Raw genomic sequence first — 7,500 nt, 5'->3', positions numbered from 1 at the left:
GCAAGGCGAGACCTTCACTTTCATTACGCCTTTAGGTTTCGTACAGCCCAATGACTCGCGCACATGTTAGACTCCTTGGTCCGTGTTTCAAGACGGGTCGTGAAATTGTCCAAAGCTGAAGCGCCGCTGACGGGAGCGATTATTCCGCCCGAGAGCATCCCGAGCCAACAGCGGCGCGGGTCCGGGGCCGGGCCAGGTAGGTCCGTCATCCGGGAAGAACCGCGCGCGCTTGCCGGGAGCCCGAGCGCCCAAAGGGGCGAATCGACTCCTCCAGATATACCGCCGAGCAGCCAGCCAGGACACCGGGGCTCTGCCCAACAGACGCGAACCGAGGCCCGCGGAAGGACAGGCTGCGCACCCGGGCCGTAGGCCGGCACCCAGCGGGTCGCGACGTCCTACTAGGGGAGAAGTGCGGCCCACCGCACACCGGAACGGCCCCACCCCGCGGCGAGTGGAAAGGCAACCGGACACGACCCCGCCGCGGATTGCTCCGCGCGGGCGGCCGGCCCCATCTGCCGAGGGCGGGGGCCAGTGGCCGGATGGGCGTGAATCTCACCCGTTCGACCTTTCGGACTTCTCACGTTTACCCCAGAACGGTTTCACGTACTTTTGAACTCTCTCTTCAAAGTTCTTTTCAACTTTCCCTCACGGTACTTGTTCGCTATCGGTCTCGTGGTCATATTTAGTCTCAGATGGAGTTTACCACCCACTTGGAGCTGCACTCTCAAGCAACCCGACTCGAAGGAGAGGTCCCGCCGACGCTCGCACCGGCCGCTACGGGCCTGGCACCCTCTACGGGCCGTGGCCTCATTCAAGTTGGACTTGGGCTCGGCGCGAGGCGTCGGGGTAGTGGACCCTCCCAAACACCACATGCCACGACAGGCGGCAGCCTGCGGGGTTCGGTGCTGGACTCTTCCCTGTTCGCTCGCCGCTACTGGGGGAATCCTTGTTAGTTTCTTTTCCTCCGCTTAGTAATATGCTTAAATTCAGCGGGTAGTCTCGCCTGCTCTGAGGTCGTTGTACGAGGTGTCGCACGCCACACCGCCAGCCGGCTGTGCACGCTACCGAGAAAGTACCGGTATGCGAACCGCCAGGCGACGGGCGCGCATCGCACGTTTAAGGAGACGCGGCCGGCCACACAGGCGACCACGACACTCCCACGTCTCCGAAGCGGGACAAACGCCGCGCGCTTCAGTATACGTAGCCGACCCTCAGCCAGACGTGGCCCGGGAACGGAATCCATGGACCGCAATGTGCGTTCGAAACGTCGATGTTCATGTGTCCTGCAGTTCACATGTCGACGCGCAATTTGCTGCGTTCTTCATCGACCCACGAGCCGAGTGATCCACCGTCCTGGGTGATCTTTTCCTTTTCAGTCTCCCACTGTCTCTTTCAAGACAGTAGCATTTGCGGGACTGAGGCGTCTGACGGCCCCTGTTCCACTATTTTTTTGTGTCCAACGGCCTCACAGCCGATGGGCGTCGTACGGCTCCACACCGGAGCGGACAGGCACTCGGGCGAACGTCATTCAAAACCGGCGCCAGGCGCCAGGTACCGCAGGCCAGCCGCTCCAGAGCTTCAGCGCTCGTACCACACAACAACAACACTTCCGCTAGTTTTGAGAGGCACGCGTGGTTCCGCACGCGGCGCACGGCCACTGCCGTACAGGTAGCGTGTTGCGCGACACGACACGCACATCGAAAGACATGCAGTCTAGTCGGTAATGATCCTTCCGCAGGTTCACCTACGGAAACCTTGTTACGACTTTTACTTCCTCTAAATGATCAAGTTTGGTCATCTTTCCGGTAGCATCGGCAACGACAGAGTCGATGCCGCGTACCAGTCCGAAGACCTCACTAAATCATTCAATCGGTAGTAGCGACGGGCGGTGTGTACAAAGGGCAGGGACGTAATCAACGCGAGCTTATGACTCGCGCTTACTGGGAATTCCTCGTTCATGGGGAACAATTGCAAGCCCCAATCCCTAGCACGAAGGAGGTTCAGCGGGTTACCCCGACCTTTCGGCCTAGGAAGACACGCTGATTCCTTCAGTGTAGCGCGCGTGCGGCCCAGAACATCTAAGGGCATCACAGACCTGTTATTGCTCAATCTCGTGCGGCTAGAAGCCGCCTGTCCCTCTAAGAAGAAAAGTAATCGCTGACAGCACGAAGGATGTCACGCGACTAGTTAGCAGGCTAGAGTCTCGTTCGTTATCGGAATTAACCAGACAAATCGCTCCACCAACTAAGAACGGCCATGCACCACCACCCACCGAATCAAGAAAGAGCTATCAATCTGTCAATCCTTCCGGTGTCCGGGCCTGGTGAGGTTTCCCGTGTTGAGTCAAATTAAGCCGCAGGCTCCACTCCTGGTGGTGCCCTTCCGTCAATTCCTTTAAGTTTCAGCTTTGCAACCATACTTCCCCCGGAACCCAAAAGCTTTGGTTTCCCGGAGGCTGCCCGCCGAGTCATCGGAGGAACTGCGGCGGATCGCTGGCTGGCATCGTTTATGGTTAGAACTAGGGCGGTATCTGATCGCCTTCGAACCTCTAACTTTCGTTCTTGATTAATGAAAACATACTTGGCAAATGCTTTCGCTTCTGTTCGTCTTGCGACGATCCAAGAATTTCACCTCTAACGTCGCAATACGAATGCCCCCGCCTGTCCCTATTAATCATTACCTCGGGTTCCGAAAACCAACAAAATAGAACCGAGGTCCTATTCCATTATTCCATGCACACAGTATTCAGGCGGGCTTGCCTGCTTTAAGCACTCTAATTTGTTCAAAGTAAACGTGCCGGCCCACCGAGACACTCAACAAAGAGCACCCTGGTAGGATTTAAACGGGGTCCGCCTCGGGACGCGAAAGCACCCCTTCGGCTCGCCCCACCAGCAGGACGTCCCACGATACATGCCAGTTAAACACCGACGGGCGGTGAACCAACAGCGTGGGACACAAATCCAACTACGAGCTTTTTAACCGCAACAACTTTAATACACGCTATTGGAGCTGGAATTACCGCGGCTGCTGGCACCAGACTTGCCCTCCAATAGATACTCGTTAAAGGATTTAAAGTGTACTCATTCCGATTACGGGGCCTCGGATGAGTCCCGTATCGTTATTTTTCGTCACTACCTCCCCGTGCCGGGAGTGGGTAATTTGCGCGCCTGCTGCCTTCCTTGGATGTGGTAGCCGTTTCTCAGGCTCCCTCTCCGGAATCGAACCCTGATTCCCCGTTACCCGTTACAACCATGGTAGGCGCAGAACCTACCATCGACAGTTGATAAGGCAGACATTTGAAAGATGCGTCGCCGGTACGAGGACCGTGCGATCAGCCCAAAGTTATTCAGAGTCACCAAGGCAAACGGACCAGACAAGCCAATCCGATTGGTTTTGATCTAATAAAAGCGTCCCTTCCATCTCTGGTCGGGACTCTGTTTGCATGTATTAGCTCTAGAATTACCACAGTTATCCAAGTAACGTGGGTACGATCTAAGGAACCATAACTGATTTAATGAGCCATTCGCGGTTTCACCTTAATGCGGCTTGTACTGAGACATGCATGGCTTAATCTTTGAGACAAGCATATGACTACTGGCAGGATCAACCAGGGAGCTGCGTCAACTAGAGCTGAGCAGCCGGCCGCCCGGGAGTGTGTCCCGGGGGCCCGCGCGAACACGCAAGCGTCCGCTCAATTATTCTGCAAACAGGAGGAGGCCGAGCTCCCCTGCACGATACAGCTCGAAACCCTCTCAGGTCCCGGCGGCGCGCAGCGCCGTCCTAGGTACTTGGTCGGTTTCGAGAGAGGCGCAATCGCCCGGAGTTAGGCGAGTAGACGGTTTTAGTGCGAACACCCTTGCTCCCAACTGAGCTTGCCGCTGCCGACAGAGGCCCGGGAGCGTGCTGTCGTGGCATTGCCGGCGGGAGACAACACGCGCCACCTATGGTGACCGGCAGCTCCAACGCCAGCGCCACACAAGGGCAAAGCCCCACTTGGGTGCAGAAGCGAACTCTCCCAGCACAGCGCACGCGCCAACACGTCCGCACAACTGCGATACAAACCACCTGCGAGAACCGCTGGGGCGACCGAGCAGCAGACGGCGTCGCGGCGCCGAGTGCCAGGCGGCGGCGCATCCTCAACGCACACAGTCCTCAATCAGACCAGCACACTGCAGATGTCCACCGCGCTTCGCACCGGGCTCGGCTGAACCAACTTTGGCCGCCAGGCGCCGCGTGCAGGGTGCGCCGCAGCGTAGCTGCACCGCCTGCCGGGCCCGTCGGCTGGCGCTCCTGCCACTCGGCGCCCCCCACCAGCCGCCTGTTGCGCGTGCGCCCACGCAGCGCGCGGCCAACACGCCGGGCGGCCCCCCTTCACCGGCCGGGAACAGTCCCACCAAGCCACCGCCGCGTATCGCTTCATACCCACATGGACCTAGTCACGTGTGTGGATGTGGCGGGTACCGCTGAAACAACCGGTTAATAGCTGTACCGATCGTCGCCATCACAGATTCACCTCCAGCGTGAACAACCGCTCAACAACGGATTTCCAGTTCATTTGCGTATCTTGGGCAGTAAACGTAGATGTCCACCTACATTTGCGAATTCAACAATTCTTGCATGCCAGGATGTCATGTGTCACGACACGCTACATCAGACCACATACACACTGCGACATATGCAGAAGAGAACACGTGGAAGGTGGCCCGCGCACGTATGCGATGTCCCTTCCGCGATCCACTGTCAACCGGCATCTGCGGCATGTCCCAGATATGGAACGCGGTCCACCAGGGTAGCACTTTGTGTGAGGCAATACGACAAAGTCGGAATACACGCGTCACTACATCAGACGGCTCACGCTGACCTGACCTGACCTGACCTGACCTGACCTGACTCACCGCACCACCACCCCCAGCGACCCAGGGTGACATACAATGCGTTCGTACGTTCCTCCCACACGCCTCTACGGCGTACCACAGTGCAACCTAGCTGTTATTGGGAGACGAGACAAGTAGCATCGAGCACAACATATGGAAATTGAGATTCGACACCGTTGGGCACAGCCAGCGTACGGTCACACGTATCACACTACTTCACTCTGTACGTAACGACCGATGATCGGTACAGCGTGTGGGTTACGCGTACGACATCAGCGGACAATGGACACAGACCATACCACGACGTACACTGAGGGCGTCGACATCTGAATGCAACTGAACAGCTGCGAGGCTCATTTAACACTCAAACGCCAGACCGACCAGCTTGAGAGGACAGAGACACAAAGAGGGGGACAGAGGGGGGGGGGGCGGCGATATAGTCCTATTGCAGTACAATTGACAGTGGATAGCGGGAATATGTGGAAAGTAAGCAACACTCGCAAGACATCTACATGAGGATAACAACGACACCAGAGATTCCGAGCAGTGAACTATGTTAGGCAAAGGGACAACGTGGGTTAGGTTAAGGGACAACGTGGGTTAGGTTAAGGGACAACGTGGGTTAGGTTAAGGGACAACGTGGGTTAGGTTAAGGGACAACGTGGGTTAGGTTAAGGGACAACGTGGGTTAGGTTAAGGGACAACGTGGGTTAGGTTAAGGGACAACGTGGGTTAGGTTAAGGGACAACGTGGGTTAGGTTAAGGGACAACGTGGGTTAGGTTAAGGGACAACGTGGGTTAGGTTAAGGGACAACGTGGGTTAGGTTAAGGGACAACTTGAGTTAGGTTAAGGGACAACTTGAGTTAGGTTAAGGGACAACTTGAGTTAGGTTAAGGGACAACTTGAGTTAGGTTAAGGGACAACTTGAGTTAGGTTAAGGGACAACTTGAGTTAGGTTAAGGGACAACTTGAGTTAGGTTAAGGGACAACTTGAGTTAGGTTAAGGGTCAACTTGAGTTAGGTTAAGGGACAACTTGAGTTAGGTTAAGGGACAACTTGAGTTAGGTTAAGGGTCAACTTGAGTTAGGTTAAGGGACAACTTGAGTTAGGTTAAGGGACAACTTGAGTTAGGTTAAGGGACAACTTGAGTTAGGTTAAGGGACAACTTGAGTTAGGTTAAGGGACAACTTGAGTTAGGTTAAGGGACAACTTGAGTTAGGTTAAGGCACAAATTGAGTTAGGTTAAGGGACAACTTGAGTTAGGTTAAGGGACAACTTGAGTTAGGTTAAGGGACAACTTGAGTTAGGTTAAGGGACAACTTGAGTTAGGTTAAGGGACAACTTGAGTTAGGTTAAGGGACAACTTGAGTTAGGTTAAGGGACAACTTGAGTTAGGTTAAGGGACAACTTGAGTTAGGTTAAGGGACAACTTGAGTTAGGTTAAGGGACAACTTGAGTTAGGTTAAGGGATAATGTGGTACAACCAGAGTTAGGTTAAGCGATAATGTGGTACAGCCACAGTTAGGTTAAGCGATAATGTGGTACAGCCACAGTTAGGTTAAGCGATAATGTGGTACAGCCACAGTTAGGTTAAGCGATAATGTGGTACAGCCACAGTTAGGTTAAGCGATAATGTGGTACAGCCACAGTTAGGTTAAGCGATAATGTGGTACAGCCACAGTTAGGTTAAGCGATAATGTGGTACAGCCACAGTTAGGTTAAGCGATAATGTGGTACAGCCACAGTTAGGTTAAGCGATAATGTGGTACAGCCACAGTTAGGTTAAGCGATAATGTGGTACAGCCACAGTTAGGTTAAGCGATAATGTGGTACAGCCACAGTTAGGTTAAGCGATAATGTGGTACAGCCACAGTTAGGTTAAGCGATAAAGTTGGTTACATTTGGTATTGTGTGGGAAGGGGGCAGAGAGAGGGGGGGGGGGTGGATAGTGGTGGCAGTACGCGGATGCCTGAGTCACCGTCAGATACGTCACGTCGGTTCGATGCTTGTAGCAAGAGGCTGGCGGGTCTGTGTCTCTCACTTCTGCAATTTTTCATGTGGTATAACACGAGGGCGGGGGGTGATATTTGGTGCCCCTCTGTGTAGGATGTGTGTTGGTTTATCTGAGCAATGGTAGTTGTCGGAGGAGTGGGGTATTGTGCTTTTATAGGTGGACCTACTGCTCTGGTTATCATAGTGTCGACGGTGCAATGTCGCGGAGAGGATGCACTCGACATTGTCGCATTCCAGATGTTTACGTATTGTGTGTCTCCGTTGCAGGCCGAGAGTGGTGCATGTTCGAGTGTCTGGCTGACGTGCGATTCACGTTGTGTGCCCAGTCTTACAGCACGTATAGGGACATTCGCATAAATCATCTATATGTGGCCTTGCATCATTTACTAAGCAGTGCCGTGAGACGACCGAACTATTAGGAAAGTACTGATGTACCGCATAATGTTTACCTTCCACCACACAGCGAGTATCGACTCTGCCCAGCGTTGCCACCGCAGGCAGCGGTCACCGTCACCATTATGCGGCGGAACGGAACATCTATATCCTCAGAGGAGCACTCTTTGCCGCCGGGCGTCAGGTCTCGCGGCCTGCCGGCCAGCGCCCACGACGAAC

General features: G+C 54.5%; 2 non-coding genes and 1 pseudogene across 2 annotated transcripts; all 3 read right to left on the bottom strand.

The window, feature by feature from the left end:
• Nucleotides 1–1,017, bottom strand: part of LOC126317970 (large subunit ribosomal RNA) — a 4,759-nt pseudogene extending 3,742 nt beyond the window's left edge.
• Nucleotides 1,018–1,205: 188 nt separating this feature from the next.
• On the bottom strand, nucleotides 1,206–1,360 carry LOC126317995 (5.8S ribosomal RNA). Its single transcript, XR_007557086.1, has one exon. It is a non-coding gene; the product is annotated as a 5.8S ribosomal RNA (ribosomal RNA).
• Nucleotides 1,361–1,721: 361 nt separating this feature from the next.
• On the bottom strand, nucleotides 1,722–3,614 carry LOC126317886 (small subunit ribosomal RNA). Its single transcript, XR_007556995.1, has one exon. It is a non-coding gene; the product is annotated as a small subunit ribosomal RNA (ribosomal RNA).
• Between the last annotated feature and the right edge of the window lie 3,886 nt (nucleotides 3,615–7,500).

The sequence above is a fragment of the Schistocerca gregaria genome, unplaced genomic scaffold (genome assembly GCF_023897955.1).
Source record: "Schistocerca gregaria isolate iqSchGreg1 unplaced genomic scaffold, iqSchGreg1.2 ptg000649l, whole genome shotgun sequence".
NCBI lineage: Eukaryota > Metazoa > Arthropoda > Insecta > Orthoptera > Acrididae > Schistocerca > Schistocerca gregaria.
This window is presented reverse-complemented; position numbering and strand designations above follow the sequence as displayed.